Raw genomic sequence first — 18,228 nt, 5'->3', positions numbered from 1 at the left:
CTCCTCCACAGAAACACCTTCCTCATCTTCATCACCATCATCAGAGTCTGACTCCTCTCCTTCCCCACAAGACTCCTCTTCCTCCTCCTCCTCGTCCCCCCTCTGTGCTGCCGCAGGTGTTGTGGGAACATCGGGTTCGGGTGTAAATGGCTCCCATGACTCCTGCTGCCGTAACTCTTCTCGTTCACGCTCCTCCACAGCTGTATCCACCACTCTACGCACGGCACGCTCCAGGAAGTAGGCGTAGGGGATCAAGTCGCTGATGGTGCCCTCATCGCGACTCACCAGTTTGGTCACCTCCTCAAAGGGCTCCATGACCCTGCATGCATTTCGCATCAGTGTCCAGTTGTTGGGCCACAACATCCCCATCCTCCCAGATTGTGTCCTTGTACTGTAATGATACAGGTACTGGGTGACGGCTTTCTCCTGGTCTAGCAGGCGAGAGAACATCAGCAGGGTGGAATTCCAGCGAGTCGGGCTATCGCAAATCAGGTGTCTCACCGGCAAGTTGTTTCTACGCTAATTGTCCGCAAAGCGTGCCATGGCCTTGTAAGAGCGCCTGAAATGCCCACACAACTTCCTGGCCTGCTTCAGGACGTCCTCTAAGCCTGGGTACTTGGACACAAATCTTTGCACGACCAGATTCAGCACATGTGCTATGCAGGGTATGTGTGTCAGCTTTCCCAAATTCAACGCAGCAATGAGATTGCTGCCGTTGTCACACACCATGTTGCCGATCTCAAGCTTGTGCGGGGTCAGCCATTGCTCCACCTGTTTGTTAAGAGCAGCCAGGAGAGCTGCTCCAGTGTGACTCTCCGCTTTCAGGCAAGACATGTCTAACACTGCATGACACCGTCGTACCTGGCATGCAGCATAGGCCCTGGGGTGCTGGGGCTGTGTAGCTGGAGAGGAGATCGCGGCACCAGCCAAGGAGGAGGAGGAGGATGACGACAGCGAAGCGGTGGTAGCAGGTGGAGAGGAGGTGGCTGGAGGCCTGCCTGTAAGCCGTGGAGGTGTGACAATTCGGTCCGCTGCGCAGCCACGTACTCCCTGCTTGCTGCCATCGGTCACCAGGTTGACCCAATGGGCTGTGTATGTAATGTAGTGGCCCTGCCCGTGCTTTGCAGACCAGGCATCCGTGGTCAGGTGGACCCTTGACCCAACGCTGTGTGCCAGAGATGACACCACTTGCCTATCAACTGCACGGTACAGTTTGGGTATGGCCTTTTGTGAAAAATAATTGCGGCCTGGTATCTTCCACTGCGGTGTACCAATGGCCACAAACTTACGGAATGCCTCCAACTCCACCAGCTTGTATGGTAATAGCTGGCGAGCTAATAGTTCCGCCACGCCAGCTGTCAGACTCCGGGCAAGAGGGTGACTGGCAGACATTTGCTTCTTACGCTCAAATACTTCCTTCACGGACTGGTACTGCTGTGGGCAGAGGAGAAGGAACCGCTGAAGGGAAGAGGCGGTGTGGAGGAGGGTGGCTGTGAAGGTGCAAGGGAGAAAGTGGATGAAGATGATGCACCTGAAGGAGGAAGAGAAGAAGGAGGGTGGCTTGTCTTTTGAGGGGTGCTGCTTTTCCTCAGGTGTTCTTGCCATAGCTGTTTGTGCCTTCTCTCCAGGTGCCTTCGTAAGGCACTTGTCCCTACGTGAGAGTTGGCCTTTCCACGGCTCAATTTTTTTCTGGCAGAGACAACAGAAGGCTTTGCTCCGATATGAGACACACGTGAAAAAATTTCCAAACCGCTGAACCCCCCTGGGGTGATGCCGCTACGGTGGCATCAGCAGCTGACGTTTAAGGGCATGTTGGCTGGCTGGCCATAGCTGGTGATACAATGGCGCCGGACACTGCCCCCAGCTGTTTCTGAGGACGCGCTCCCTCTGCTTCTATCATGGAGTCGTCTCCTCCTACTCCTCTCTGACTCCTCCTCTGAACTGTCCCCCTGGTCATCTCCTCTACCGGGAACATATGTGGTATCTGTATAATCGTCATCATAAGCCTCCTGGCCAGCTGCGCTTTCCTCAGACACCTCCTCAAGTGCACCAACTTCAGGTGGTCCACCATCATCCCCATCCACACACGTTACGTCCACACTATTGCCACCTACCTCAGACGTATGAGGTGGTGTACCTGCGCCTTCTTGTTGTTGTTGCAGTAGTGGCTGGGAATCAGTGATTTCACCACCACCACCAAATAACTCCTGCGAAGTGTCAAATGCAGCGGATGTGGTGCTTGTTGTAGCGCTGGTGGCTGCGGGAGATGAGGTGTTCTGTGTTAAATACTCAAGCACCTCCTCACGATTTTGGGAAGTGATGGCACGTGCCTTCTTCTGAGCACTGTATTTTGGGGCAGCTCCGCACGAAATCACAGCAACACCACCTCGCACAGCCACAGACCTACCGGTGCCTGGTGGCCTTCCTCTGGGTCTGCCTCTACCTCTTCCTCTACCTGGTTTGTCCATTTTGTCCATCTCGGGGGTATGCTAGCTATTTGCAGTGAGGTGGGTTCTCACTCAACACAACAGGTAGTTAGATGCAGTGAGCTGGGTTCACTGAACAGTAAAGGTACTTAAGATGCAGTGAGGTGGGTTCTCACTCAACACAACAGGTAGTTAGATGCAGTGTTGGTGGCCAGGTAGGTTCTCACTCAACACAACAGGTAGTTAGATGCAGTGAGCTGGGTTCACTCAACACAACGCTAGGTATATGCAGTGATGAGGTGGGTTAAGTAAACACAACAGGTACTGGGTAGTTAGATGCAGTGAGCTGGGTTCACTGAACAGTAAAGGTACTTAAGATGCAGTGAGGTGGGTTCTCACTCAACACAACAGGTAGTTATATGCAGTGAGCTGGGTTCACTCAACACAAAGCTAGGTATATGCAGTGATGAGGTGGGTTAAGTAAACACAACAGGTACTGGGGTATATGCAGTACTGGGTAGTACAATGTGCAGCTCCCTGTCACACACACAGGTAGTCACTGAATGTGCTGGGCTGCTGGCAGTGGCACACACAATACCAATTAGCAAGGCTGTGCATGCAACAAAAGTGTCAGTTTGACACACAGAAAAAAAAAATATGTACAGGATGAGCTCTGAAAAGAGCTGTTGCTGGGTGCTTTAAAAGCAATAATAATCAGTCAGGAGCAAGCAAAGCAGCCTAGAACCTAACTAATCTGTCCCTAGGAGAAAAAGTCTGCAGCAGCTGTCCCTTTCCTCTCTCTAGCAGGCACACAAGTGAGGCTAATGGCCGCCGGACCCTGCCTTATATAAGGGGGGGTGGGGCTCCAGGGCTTACTATAGCCTGAATGGCTACAATGTGCCTGCTGACTGTGATGCAGAGGGTCAAAGTTGACCCTCATAGTGCATTATGGGGCGAATCGAACTTCCACAAAAGTTCGCCTGGTGCAGGCGAACGTGAATCCCCTAAGTTCGCCTGGAACCGTTCGCTACATCTCTAATCAGGAGGACAGGTACAAAGGCTGTAAGGAATACTGCAAGAGTATGAGTACCTTACAGCAGCCTGAGACTCTCCCGCATGCAGGAGTCAGACTCTGAGAGGGAAGGACCAGAACGTGAGTGACACCAAGGAGGATGTCACTGACTGATCTGCGAACTATCTCTTAACTGGGGAGATAGCTCTCAAGGTCGGACAAGCCAGGTCGGACATACGGACATACACAGTACAAAGGCAGGAGACAGATTCAGAAATCCTAGGACATGCAGAGTGTGGCAACAGAATATCAGATATAGCGAAGTGCCAAATCAGTAATCAGAAGAGTGGTCAGGAAAGCAGAAAGTCATAACAGATAATAAACAATGCCTAGTCTTGGTGTGAGCTCCGTGATCATCAACACCCTGGAACTAGTCTGGAGTATAACAGAAAGGTAATACAAGTTCCTAATCTTGGGTGTGAGGTCCTTGATCATCAACACCCTGGAACTAGTCTGAAGTATAAGAGAGTAATAACACAGATTCTCTCCGCGTTCAGCCATACTGACAGATGTAGACCCACGCGTGCAAACCGCCGCATTGGATGCGGAATCAGCCGCCTTGTTCTGAGCGCACACGGCGGCTTTTCTGCATTTTCTCACATTAATATTTTTAATTACCCCCCCCTTATCAGCTGGTCGAATAATAATTGTAGAAACTAATTGTATTTATATTTTAAATAGTCTTGCTCCACAAGGACTTAATATGGACGTGGAATTGTTTGCCTTCACATGAAGAATGATTTATCTGCAGGTATATGCGGAATAACATATGCTTGTATGCAGTATAAGTGTATTGAAGCGAGCAGCACAAGGAGGTAGGCGGAGCTATGTAGTTAAAAGAAGCTGGTGAATCAGTGAGAGCACGCCCTGAGGAAGATGGGCGTGCCTATCGAAACTAGTCGGCATTGGGTATCTCTAAGAGGTGACTTCGCCCTCAAAGTTCCGGTTCAGTTCGTAGAGCAAGTAACCAGCAACCCGCTTCCATTGCGACAGCCGGAAACAACTATACACAAGCCGCCGGCCGGGGCTTTTCGCTGTCAGAAGCATGCTGTGGGACTACTAGTCCAAGTCATCAACCGCTATCCTCTATGTGCTGCTGTGGGACTTTAAGATCTAACCAACTGCTGCTATCCCCTGTGTGATATGTGAGTTATTGAATGACACTAAAACAAAGCATATCTATGCGGAATAGTGTTTACAATTGTGCTATTTGAAGCATTGAACTTTCCATTACGATATCTTCCATTAATACTGAAGTGGAAACTGGAACTTTTCTTTTATTGAAAAAGGTTTTTATCAGAAGCAGCGCTGCTATAATAAGGTGCAATTTGTGGCCACATATGTTCCAATGCATGCATTTTTATGCTAAGTAATGAGGTTAACTCAGCGGATCAATCTATAGGTATCTGTTGTGGTGTGGGCCAGGCAGTTTACTATAGGAGGGTAATACTGAGAAAGTTAACTAGTGTCTGCTTGCATTTTTATATACATATATTTTTATTTACATATATTTGTATTTTATGAGCTTTATTGAATAAATTATCCATGCGGAATAGAGTTTACAATTGTGCTATTTGAAGCATTGAATTTTCCATTACGATACCTTCCATTAAAATTGAAGTCGAAGCTGCCACTTTTTTTTTTTTTTTTCTCTTTAGAAGCAGCACTGCTATATTAAGGTGCAATTTGTGGCCACATACGTTCTGATGCATGCATTTCTATGCTAGGTAATGAGTTTAACTCAGCGGATCACTTTATAGGTATCTGTTGTGGTGTATGCCAGGCAGTTTACTATAGGAGGGTAATACTGAGATAGTTAGCTAGTGTCTGCTTGCATTTTTATATACATATATTTGTATTCTATGAATTATATTGATTTTTTTAAATGAATTATGTGTTGATACATAAGGGCGCATGAGTGTTTTTACATTTTATTGACTATTAACGGTGGGGGTGTGAACAACCCCATTCACTTTTTGCAGCCATTTAAAATCATTGCCTTCCAATTAAGTGGGCGCAGAATCACTGGTGTTTGTATTATTTATATAGCGCCAACATTTGCTGCAGCGCTGTACAGAGTATATTGTCTTGTCACTTAATGTTCCTCAGAAGTGCTCACAATCTAGTCCCTGCTATGGTCATATGTCTTTGTATGTATCATGTAGTGTATGTATCATAGTCTAGGTCCAATTTAGGGGGACGACCATTAATCTGTGTGTTTTTGGGATGTGGGAGGCAACCGGAATGCCGGGAGGAAACCCACACAGACACAGGGAGAGCATACAAACTCCTTGCCGATGTTGACATAGCAAACACTGGTCCAAATGACAGCCCATGGGCCCCAGGTCTCTCTCACTCACTGGAGCCCCCAAACCACCATGCGACACCTAGAGGGAAGTGCGGGCAAGCCCTGGACCTCTCACCTCCAGGGAACTCACCCCACCACCTCTAAACTGAATGCCAACTGCAACAAACACAATTGCTAACTTCCAGTCAGAGCAATATCCTGCCTCTATCTGGCCAGCAGACGCTAGTCAGCCAATCAGGTGCACTGTCATACACCCTTTGCCTGCTGTACCATACCTAGCAGGAATTACATAGATTAGCATTCAGGTGGGAGGCTTCGGTTGGACGCAATCGTGAATTTTTTGCAGCTTCTAGGATGCGGTTGACAGGTGAATGGTTAGGGAGGGGACCGTGTGGGAGATGTGCCTACACGGGGCGTCCTTGTAAACGACGCAATTCACGATTGCGTCCAACCGAAGCCTCCCACCTGAATGCTAATCTATGTAATTCCTGCTAGGTATGGTACAGCAGGCAAAGGGTGTATGACAGTGCACCTGATTGGCTGACTAGCGTCTGCTGGCCAGATAGAGGCAGGATATTGCTCTGACTGGAAGTTAGCAATTGTGTTTGTTGCAGTTGGCATTCAGTTTAGAGGTGGTGAGTTCCCTGGAGGTGAGAGGTCCAGGGCTTGCCCGCACTTCCCTCTAGGTGTCGCATGGTGGTTTGGGGGCCCCAGTGAGTGAGAGAGACCTGGGGCCCCTGGGCTGTCATTTGGACCAGTGTTTGTGATTTTAAATTTATTTTTTGCAGCTTCTAGGATGCGGTTGACAGGTGAATGGTTAGGGAGGGGACCGTGTGGGAGATGTGCCTACACGGGGCGTCCCTGTAAACGACGCAATTCACGATTGCGTCCAACTGAAGCTTCCCACCTGAATGCTAATCTATGTAATTCCTGCTAGGTATGGTACAGCAGGCAAAGGGTGTATGACAGTGCACCTGATTGGCTGACTAGCGTCTGCTGGCCAGATAGAGGCAGGATATTGCTCTGACTGGAAGTTAGCAATTGTGTTTGTTGCAGTTGGCATTCAGTTTAGAGGTGGTGGGGTGAGTTCCCTGGAGGTGAGAGGTCCAGGGCTTGCCCGCACTTCCCTCTAGGTGTCGCATGGTGGTTTGGGGGCCCCAGTGAGTGAGAGAGACCTGGGGCCCCTGGGCTGTCATTTAGACCAGTGTTTGTGATTTTAAATTTATTTTTTGCAGCTTCTAGGATGCGGTTGACAGGTGAATGGTTAGGGAGGGGACCGTGTGGGAGATGTGCCTACACGGGGCGTCCCTGTAAACGACGCAATTCACGATTGCGTCCAACCGAAGCGATGTTGACATAACAAAGAGTGCTAACCACTGCACCACCGTGCTGCCCAGTAGCAACAGAACACGTTGCTAGCTTTCAGGCTAGTGACACGTTCTGCACAGTGCTGGCCCTGCAATGTCGTCTGAGGGATTGGGGGGGGCCCAACCAAAATTTTGCTATGGGGCCCCATCATTTCTAGCTACGCCCCTGTCTGGAGGTTCATTTTATACTGTACTTGCAATCTCTGAAGGTAGCTTAAAGAGGAACTCCAGTGAAAATAATGTAAAGATAAAGGTGCTTCATTTTTACCATAATTATGTATAGTGGCTTGTAAAAGTATTCGGCCCCCTTGAAGTTTTCCACATTTTGTCATATTACTGCCACAAACATGAATCAATGTTATTGGAATTCCACATGAAAGACCAATACAAAGTGGTGTACTTGTGAGAAGTGGAACGAAAATCATACATGATACCAAACATTTTTTACAAATCAATAACTGCAAAGTGGGGTGTGCGTAATTATTCAGCCCGCTTTGGTCTGCGTGCAGTCAGTTGCCCATAGACATTGCCTGATGAGTGCTAATGACTAAATAGAGTGCACCTGTGTGTAATCTAATGTCAGTACAAATACAGCTGCTCTGTGACAGCCTCAGGTTGTCTAAGAGAATATTGGGAGCAACACCACCATGAAGTCCAAAGAACACACCAGACAGGTCAGGGATAAAGTTATTGAGAAATTTAACCACTTAAGCCTAACCGAAAATTCTCGTCCAGTTAGGCTGCGCGCACTCCCGCGGGTCGCGCACGCTCCCGCTGGGCCCTACCCCGTACGCGCTCCCGCAGCCTGCTGTTAGCCCAGCGATCAATGAAAGGGATTATAGTTCCCTTTCACTGATCAAAGCCCCCCGGAGAAAAGCCGATCGCATCTCTTCAGACGCTGCGACTTTTCTAAACTCAAAAAGTTCCCCTGCATTACTCTTCTTCCTGGGAGCGAGCTCAATCGCTCCCAGGACTTTTTGACTGTGGCCATCTTGTGGCCAAATAGTAAAACTACACCCAAAAAGCACTTTACATGAAATAAATACATTTTTTAACATTTAAAATTAGCTGTTTACATCCCACATAAAAAATACCCAAATAAAAGTTAATTAAAAAAAAAATTTTCAATAAAAAAAACAAAAACAAATAGTTACCTAAGGGTCTAAACTTTTTAAATATGCATGTCAAAGGAGTATATCAATATAATTTATTAAATTATGTGCTTTTAAATAGTGATGGACGCAAATTGAAAAAATGCACCTTTATTTCCAAATAAAATATCGGCACCATACATTGTGATAGGGACATAGTTTAAATGGTGTAATAAGCGGGACAAATTGGCAAATAAAGTACATGGGTAGCATGTATTAGTTTCAAACTATAATGGCCAAAGGCTGAGAAATAATGATTTTTTTCCATTTCTTTCTTAATATTCCTGTTAAAATGGATTTAGAATAAATTAATTCTCAGCAAAATGTATCACCCACAGAAAACCTTATTGGTGGCGGAAAAAACAAGATATAGATCAATTCATTGTGATGAGTAGTGATAAAGTGATTGGCAAATGAATGGGGGTGAAAGTTGCTCAGATGCAAAAACATTTCAGCCATGTGGGCTTAAGTGATTAAAGCAGGCTTAGGCTACAAAAAGATTTCCAAAGCCTTAAACATTCCACGGAGCATTGGTCAAGTGATCATTCAGAAATGGAAGGAGTATGGCACAACGGTAAACCTACCAAGACAAGGCCGTCCACCTAAACTCACAGGCTGAACAAGGAGAGCGCTGATCAGAAATGCAGTCAAGAGCCCCTTGGTGACTCTGGACGAGCTGCAGAGATCTAGAGCTCAGGTGGGGGAATCTGTCCATAGGACAACTATTAGTCGTGCACTGCACAAAGTTGGCACTTATGGAAGAGTGACAAGAAGAAAGCCATTGTTAACAGAAATGCATAAGAAGTCCAGTTTGCAGTTTGCCACAAGCCATGTTGGGGACACAGCAAACGTGGAAGAAGGTGCTCTGGTCGGATGAGGCCAAAATGCAAATCGCTATGTGTGGCAGAAAACTAACACTGCACATCACTCAGAACACACTATCCCCACTGTCAAATATGGTGGTGGCAGCATCATGCTCTGGGGTTGCTTCTCTTCAACAGGGACAGGGAAGCTGGTCAAAGTTGACGGGAAGATGGATAGAGCCACATACAGGGCAATCTTGGAAGAAAACCTCTTGGAGTCTGCAAAAGACTTGAGACTGGGGCAGAGATTCACCTTCCAGCAGGACAACGACCCTAAAGATAAAGCCAGGGCAACAATGGAATGGTTTAAAACAAAACATGTCCATGTGTTAGAATGGCCCAGTCAAAGTCCAGATCTAAATCCAATCGAGAATCTGTGGCAAGATCTGAAAACTGCTGTTCACAAACGCTGTCCATCGAATCTGACTGAGCTGGAGCTGTTTTGCAAAGAAGAATGGGCAAGGATTTCAGTCTCTAGATGTACAAAGCTGGTAGAGACATACCCTAAAAGACTGGCAGCTGTAATTGCAGCAAAAGGTGGTTCTACAAAATATTGACTCGGGGCTGAATAATTACGCACACCCCAATTCCAATAAAACTGATTCATGTTTGTGGCAGTAATGTGACAAAATGTGGAAAACTTCAAGGGGGCCAAATACTTTTGCAAGCCACTGTACAAATGATTTAGTCAGTGTTTGCCCATTGTAAAATGTTTCTTCTCCCTGATTTACATTCTGACATTTATCACATGGTGACATTTTTACTGCTGGCAGGTGATGTAGCTGCTGCTTGCTTTTTTTTCAGTTGGAAGCAGCTGTAAACCGCTATTTCCCACAATGCAACAAGGTTCGCAGACTGGAAACTGCCAGGACCATGGTCCTCAGTTTCTTGTGGGAGGGGTTACACCACTATATCAGCCATACAGAGCCCCCTGATGAACTTACCTGGGGCTTCTAATGGTCCCCCACAGAAGTCCTGTGCTCGCACAGCCACTAGAAGCCCCAGGTAAGTTCAACTTTTTTTCCCCCTACCCCCCTACAGTAGTGCTTTAAACAAATCTCTCCTCTTAGTAGGGCAGAAAATGAATAAGAATGGGCCAAACCACTTTAGTGTGGGAGGGAATTGTATGATCCAATATCTATGCAGTCCCAATTAGCACTCTGGCATTAACTATTTAGTTAAGTATTTATATATCGCTGACATATTATGCAGCGCTGTACAGAATATATTGTCTTGTCACTAACTACCTCAAAGGGGCTCACAATCTAGTCCCTACTATAGTCCTATGTCTATATACTGTATGTATCATGTATCATAGTCTAGGGCCAATTTAGGGGAAAGCCAATTAACTTATCTGTATGTTTTTGGTATGTGGGAGGCAACTGGAGTGCCCAGAGGAAACCCACGCAGACACGGGGAGAACCTGCAAACTCCTTGCAGATGTTGACCTGGCTGGGATTTGAACCTGGGACCCAGTGCTGCAAGGTGAGAGTGCTAACCACTATGCCACCATGCTGCCAATATGTAATGTGCAATATGTCTCTAAACTACAGTAAATCCGTCAGAATAATTAAAAAAAAATCCTCACACATATAAACTCACCTAAAGGATTATTAGGAACACCATACTAATACGGTGTTTGACCCCCTTTCGCCTTCAGAACTGCCTTAATTCTATGTGGCATTGATTCAACAAGGTGCTGAAAGCATTCTTTAAAAATGTTGGCCCATATTCATAGGATAGCATCTTGCACTTGATGGAGATTTGTGGGATGCACATGCAGGGCACAAAACTACCATTCCATCACATACCAAAGATGCTCTATTGGGTTGAGATCTGGTACAGTGTACTCATTGTCATGTTCAAGAAACCAATTTGAAATTATTCGAGCTTGGTGCATTATCCTGCTGGAATTAGCCATCAGAGGATGGGTACATGGTGGTCATGAAGGGATGGACATGGTCAGAAACCATGCTCAGGTAGCCCATGGCATTTAAACGATGCTCAAATGGCACTAGGGGGCCTAAAGTGTGCCAAGAAAACATTCCCCACATCATTACACCACCACTACCAGCTTGCACAGTGGTAACAAGGCATGATGGAGCCATGTTCTCATTCTGTTTACCCCAAATTCTGACTATCGAGACTCATCAGACCAGGCAACATTTTTCCAGTCTTCAACTGTCCAATTTTGGCGCGCTCATGCAAATTGTAGCCTCTTTTTCCTATTTGTAGTGGAGATGAGTAGTACCCGGTGGGGTCTTTTGCTGTTGTAGCCCATCCGCCTCAAGGTTGTGCGTGTTGTGCCTTCACAAATGCTTTGCTGCATACCTCGGTTGTAATGAGCGGTCATTTCAGTCAACGTTGCTCTTCTATCAGCTTAAATCATTTGGCTCATTCTACTCTGACCTCTAGCATCAACAAGGCATTTTCACCCACAGGACTGCCGCGTACTGGGTGTTTTTCCCTTTTCACACCATTCTTTGTAAACCCTAGAAATGGTTGTGCGTGAAAATCCCAGTAACTGAGCAGACTGTGAAATACTCAGACCGCCCCATCTGGCACCAACAACCATGCCACGCTCAAAATTGCTTAAATCGCCTTTCTTTCCCATTCTGACATTCAGTTTGGAGTTCAGGAGATTGTCTTGACCAGGACCACACCCCTAAATGCATTGAAGCAACTGCCATGTGATTGGTTGATTAGATAATAGCATTAATGAGAAATTGAACAGGTGTTCCTAATAATCCTTTAGGTGAGTGTATACACATAATTGCTTTTAAATTAAAAAAAAAAGTGTGTGTGTGTACATATAATTATGTACTGAAAAGTTAGTAGCTTAATTGTAATAGATTTACAAGATAAAGTTTTACTTTGGGTGAGCACATGCAAGTTGTAGCATAAATTGAAATTCTAATGCAAATCCATAACAATGGCCTCAATCAACCCCACTGTTCGTAATTTTTATTCATATGGTAAAGCAGTGCATGTACCTTTAATGCCACTCCCTTTCAGGAATGTGCCAGTTATTAGTTATGTTACATTCCCTCCCATAAAAATATGGAATCACTACTCTTGTACAATGTTCAGTCAGTTGCTTTACTTTGCAGTAAAAAAAACAAAACTATATGATAGCAAGCTTTTTATGTAACAGCTGAATCATCCTGTCATTTGCATTTCTCAAACTCAAACAAATGTCTACTACACAAGTCTGTTAATGGTAGTCTGCAGCTAAAAGAGAGTGCTGCTTCAGGATGATAATGCATTTTGCTACTGAGCAAAGAGTGTAATGCTAGGTACACAGCATTGTGCATACCTAGCATTACAGTACAACTTTTTTTTCCAGAAAGGCATGTCAACTGCATCCCAGCAAAAGGAAAAAAGTGCATTACCACGTTACAACAAAGTAGAAATTGTTTTTGTTCTTTATGGTATAACTAGTGACCTTAGCCCGTTTAAAAACGGGCTAGGACTGTCACAAATCCGCTGTGCGCCGTGCCGCGCACACACACACACAAGCCGCCCCTTCTGGCCCCGTCCTCCTCCAGCTCTCGGCAGTGTCTCTGCGTCTGTCCCTGCGCATGCGCAGAGCAAAAAAGCACTGACACAGGGACGGACGCAGGGACACTTGGAAATTATATATAGAGATTGTTCACCTCAACGTAGAGCGACTCCATATTTTTTTTCCTCTCCTTGATCTGGAAAAAGATGTGCCATTAATTACGACAAGGGGTTTGATTCACAAAGCTTTTTCACCTGTTTTCCTCTGTTTTCACCTGATCTATGTTACTTTTTTAAGCTCTCAAAAAGCAAGAATATAATGTAATTAGGTAAGAAAATACTGAAAATAACTTAATCAGGAACAACTTTTTTTGAGTGATTATTTCCCTTGTAAATGTGCTGAAAGTTTATTCTTATCAATTAGGTGATAAATAAGTCATTTATGAGAAGTTTTGTGAATAGAGCACTGACCTCAATTCACTAAGGTCATGCTGGAGATAATAAGGCAAGAGAAAACTTACCTCACACATTGAGAGAGTTATCTTATCTCTTCATTCCTTGCGTTACCTCCTCTGTAGTTAATTTACCTTCTCTGTAGTTAATTTACCTCCTCTGTAGTTATTTTCACACACAGTTATTTAACAGCCTGCCTTTAACTCTGGAGTTATTTTAAGGATTGGAGAGTTAACTTAAAGACAGAAGAGTTAACTTTAGGTTTGCCTGAGGTAAAATGTTTCCTGAATACTACATGCCTTATTACCATGGTAACAACTCTAGAAGAGTTATTAAAGAGAACCCGAGGTGGGTTTGAAGAATATTATCTGCATACAGAGGCTGGATCTGCCTATACAGTCCAGCCTCTGTTGCTATCCCAAACCCCCCTAAGGTCCCCCTGCACTCTGCAATCCCTCATAAATCGCAGCCACGCTGCTGACAAACAGCTTGTCAGAGCTGGCTGTGTTTATCTCTATAGTGTCAGTCTGCTGCTCTCCCCGCCTCCTGCAGAACTCCAGTCCCCGCCTGCATCCCTTCCCTCCCTGCTGATTGGAGGGAAGGGACAGGGGCAGGGACCGGAGCTATGCAGGAGGCGGGGGAGCAGCTGAGACTGACACTACAGATGTAAACACAGCCTCACAGCATGGCTGTGATTTATGAGGGATTGCAGAGTGCAGGGGGACCTTAGTGGGATTTGGGATAGCAACAGAGGCTGGGCTGTATAGACAGATCCAGCCTCTGTATGCAGATAACATTCTTCAAACACATCTCGGGTTCTCTTTAAGGACAGGAGATAAGCTTAGTGAATTGAGGCCAATGTCATTTACTTTTTTTTGAGATGTGTTACAAAAGCCATAATTTTCTACTGTAGGATAAAATGGTTTTGCTTCAGATCTGTGATTTCCTTTTTTGACTACAAAACAAAACTGACAGTAAAATCACCAACCTTTCGTGCAGCAGGCCTGGTGTCACTTAGCTTAACAACAAAAGACATTAACTTAAGACATTAAAATTTTTAGCTTTTAAAGCACAAAGTAAGACTGTGGGATTTGAGCAAAGTCTAATTTAGGTTTAGGACAGTGATCTGCAAACTTGGCTCTCCAGCTGTTAAGGAACTAAAAGTCCCACAATACATTGCGGAAGTCTGACAGCCACAGTCATGATTCTTAAAGGCAAATGCATCGTGGGACTTCTAGTTCCTTAACAGCTTGAGAGCCAAGTTTGCAGATCACTGGTTTAGGACTATAGATACAATTGTTTCTCATTTTATTTTTAGTTCAGGTTTGCTTTAATCATTTCTGAAGTAATCACCTTGAAGAAGTGTATAAGTGTCCTGACGACATTCTGCTTTTCCTGATGAGTATTAGAACTTGAGGTTCATAATTACAGCCAGGCAACCACTATCATCTGAAGAGATCAGTGTTGGCCACTTCCATATTTCTATCATGACTTTTTTCAATAGGAAAGCTTGCAAGTGCTTATACATTGCTACTGCAGTTGAGGAAAAACCACTTCAGTGTTCTCCCTAGGCTCTTTTAGCCAGGTGCTCCACCCGTCTTGTTTTGGTGAGAACCCGGCTGTCGGCTCACCACCTCCTATGCTGTAAGCATAATTGCTCACAGAACCACTGGCCCTGCATTCTCTCATCTCGCCCCACCCAGCTACTTTTTCATGCCGCCCGGTTACTATTTCATGCCACCCGGCTGGAAAAAAATTTCTGTGGAGAATACAGCACTTGTAAAATATTAACTACTTAAGGACCTTAGTAGTTGAAATCTACTCCCTGTTTTGATGGCTATCTGGCTGTCAGGGTGTAGATTTCAACTCACTGCTGCTGCTCGCATCCGCCATTTTCGTTGCTCCCGTAAATCTCACCACTGAATTGCCGTCTCCTCTTGCAGCTCACTCGCTCTACCTGTCTGACAGCAGAGCTTTCTGAGTGGGTCAGGAGCCAATTTCATTGGCTCCTGGCCCTGTCTTGCGATGTAAGCAACTCCCATTGGCTTACATTGAAAGACAAGGTCAGGAGCCAATGAAAGCGGCTCCTGATCGGCTCACAGGAACTCTGCCATCATAGAGATGGCAGAGTGGGTGGCCCAGGTTCCCGACATACGGAGGTTATGGCGGGTATCTGCGACGATCATCGGGATTCCACCATTTCTGTACTAGCGGTCTCTGGTCCTTAAGGGGACAGAGACTGCTGGTACTTAAGTGGATAAACAGGAACCTAAGCATTGCTTTTTAGTCGGAGGGATTTTTGGTCTCTTTTAGTCCCCTTTACTCTCCTTGTGGTTTTGGGTCACCCCGAGCTGCTTTGTTACTGAATTAAACAGGAGCATTAGCCTTCATTGACTTAAATCTCTGATCACTTTTTAAGAGCCAAAGGAATATTCACATAAAACGACCCAATAGTGAACGTGAGCAACATTACCTGTACATGATCAAAGGTTACCTACTGTGCAAATTGCATTACAAAACTATTTTTCGTTATTGAGCTACATCCAATACTTCAGTTGTTATGGAATGTTCGTAGAAAGTCAGTCAACTCTGACATTTTTAAGCATTATCATTTAATGAAATCCTGTAATAAAAAAATACCCCTCTTGGGGATACTTACCTCGGGAGGGGGAAGCCTCTAGATTCTAACGATCGATGCATTCTAACCCGATCGATGCACTCTCATGCGCAGGCGCAAATCCTTTTGTGCCTGCGCAGTGGAGCGGATATGATCAGGCTCGGCTATTTTCACCTAGCCCGAAGGAAGAGCGGCAACTGTGCTTGGGCTGGATCCCGGGGAGGTAAATAAATGATCCCTTGTTGGAGGAGGATTGTGGGAGGCTTTGGGGGAGCCAGTGCTGGATTGCCTGCAGCTACAGAGATGGGGGAAGCCTCATTAAAACCCTGAGGGTAGCGTTGGGCTCACAAGTCCCTAAGGACTCAAATACCTGATTCAAATGAGGCTTAATTGCCTCAGCTGTGTGACTCCGAGAGAGGGGGTTAGTTGCCCATAACCCACGTCTTGCACGACACGTGGGATTCGTTGCAAGACTTACTACCGAGCACTTCTTCCTTCAAGCCAGGATGCGTACAAGATGTTTGGAACGCAGAGAAGACAACGGACTTATGCATAACTAACCTCCCCCCCCTCTCCCAGCCGTACAGCTGAGGCAATTAAGCCTCATTTGAATCATGCTCAACGCTGCCTGAGGCTTCCCCCTCCCGAGGCAAGTACTCCCCAGGGGAGGTGTTTTTTTTATACAGAGTCTCTTTAATGTGACAGATGCTTTCACTGCCCAATAGGAAGTTCACCTTATTGCACTAAAGGACCCAATAGTTGGAGGTAAAGTTTTCAGGTGTGAGTGTTTTACAGACACATGGCTCAGCTACAGCCAAGGCATATTGCAAGTGCTGTTCAGTATAGAGGGGAGGCGGAACAAGGGTGCAGCACACGATGGAGCAGCTCCTGGAGGATAAGGGGGCGCTTTGAATCTGGCTCACAGCACCCTTTGACACTTCAATCGGTCTGAGGAAGTGGACGTAGACCGAAGAAATGTGTTGCCAATGCATATAAAAAAATATTACATGATTTTGTCTTCATTGAGGTAAGCCACGTCATTGTTTCTTATTTTATTTGTTTTTAACAGTTTTATTATATCTTTGGGCACCTCTTTCCCCCATTGGGGTAAGAAGGAGTACTGCGACTTCATTCATTGCTGTTAGGACTACATTCATAGTGGTGTGGCATAACAGCCACTTTGTAATATGACTTGTCCCACTTCAATTTTTCACTTTTTTTTTTTTGTTTACATTTTTCACTATAGGTAGCACATGATTATGTACTTTAACATCAGTTTATTTTATCCAAGTTTAACTCCGTTTTTACTGCACGGCATGCCACGTTCTACACAAAACAAGATACTGGCAGGAGCCCAGAATGCACAGGTCAAAATACACAATCCACGTAGTGACATTAGCTATTCCTGATAGATGTGGTTACTAATTATGCACTTATTTATCATGCACTGACATTTGCTTTAAAGAGGAACAATATTAAAACCAGAGCCTATAAGGTAAGGCTCTCTGTCAATGCTATCAGGATTGGCAGGTGTTAGCAGCAATTGCTCGCCTGCAAATCATTGGAGAATTGAAACTCCGCCACCTCCATTGCCAAACCACAGTGGTGTTTTTTTTAAAGTCTTCTGAAGCTATGGCCGGGGTAGGGAGCCTGAGAAAGGGCGATAGCCCGAAACGTCATGCTGGCTAGTATACTCTGTACTACGGCAATATTGGAAGCAATAAATATTAATGAATAATAATCAGCTGAGGGTCAAGTCCTTACTGGAAATACTGTGTCTACTGGGGTAGGGAGCTGGGCAGCTGCGGCCTAATAGGTCTAATGATTAACGGACAAGCAGGTGAGTTACTTGCCTTACAAAAATGCAACCATCATCAGTGGATGTGAAGAATTACTGTCCCCACTCTGGTATGTGGGAAATCCCTGGTGGCAGGTCGCTCTCACTGGAATGTATAGAGAAACACACTTTTGCCAAAAAACAGGTTGTTCTCACCTAAAAGATACAGGAGAATAGCTGTAAGAGAGATGGGCCCATATGCAATACACTTTTTCACTTGAGTTTTCTCCTAGGTGATATTTTCACACCTTATCATAAAATGCCCCTTACATCACCAGCAAGCAAGAAAATACTCAAAATAAATTTGATAGCACTCGTTTCACTAAGTTTTAGGTACTTTTTCAATTGAAAAATTCTGAAAAGTTATTTTAAAGAGACTCTGTAACAAAATTTTGAGCCGTATTTCTTCTATCCTATAAGTTCCTATACCTGTTCTAATGTGCTCTGCCATACTGCAGCCTTTTCTAGTTGCACTGTCTCTGTAATAAATCCTATCTTCTTTCCACTGTCGGCTCTGTCGGGCTGAGGCTGGAATGTGTGGAATGTGCAGCACTGCTTGTGATAGGCAGAAGCTTTACACACCCTCTCCAAGCTCTCCTCTCAGCCTATCACACTCTGGTTAGCAGCCATGTC

The sequence above is a fragment of the Hyperolius riggenbachi genome, chromosome 3 (genome assembly GCF_040937935.1).
Source record: "Hyperolius riggenbachi isolate aHypRig1 chromosome 3, aHypRig1.pri, whole genome shotgun sequence".
Taxonomy (NCBI): Eukaryota; Metazoa; Chordata; class Amphibia; order Anura; family Hyperoliidae; genus Hyperolius; species Hyperolius riggenbachi.
Note: the sequence above shows the minus strand (reverse complement) of the source record.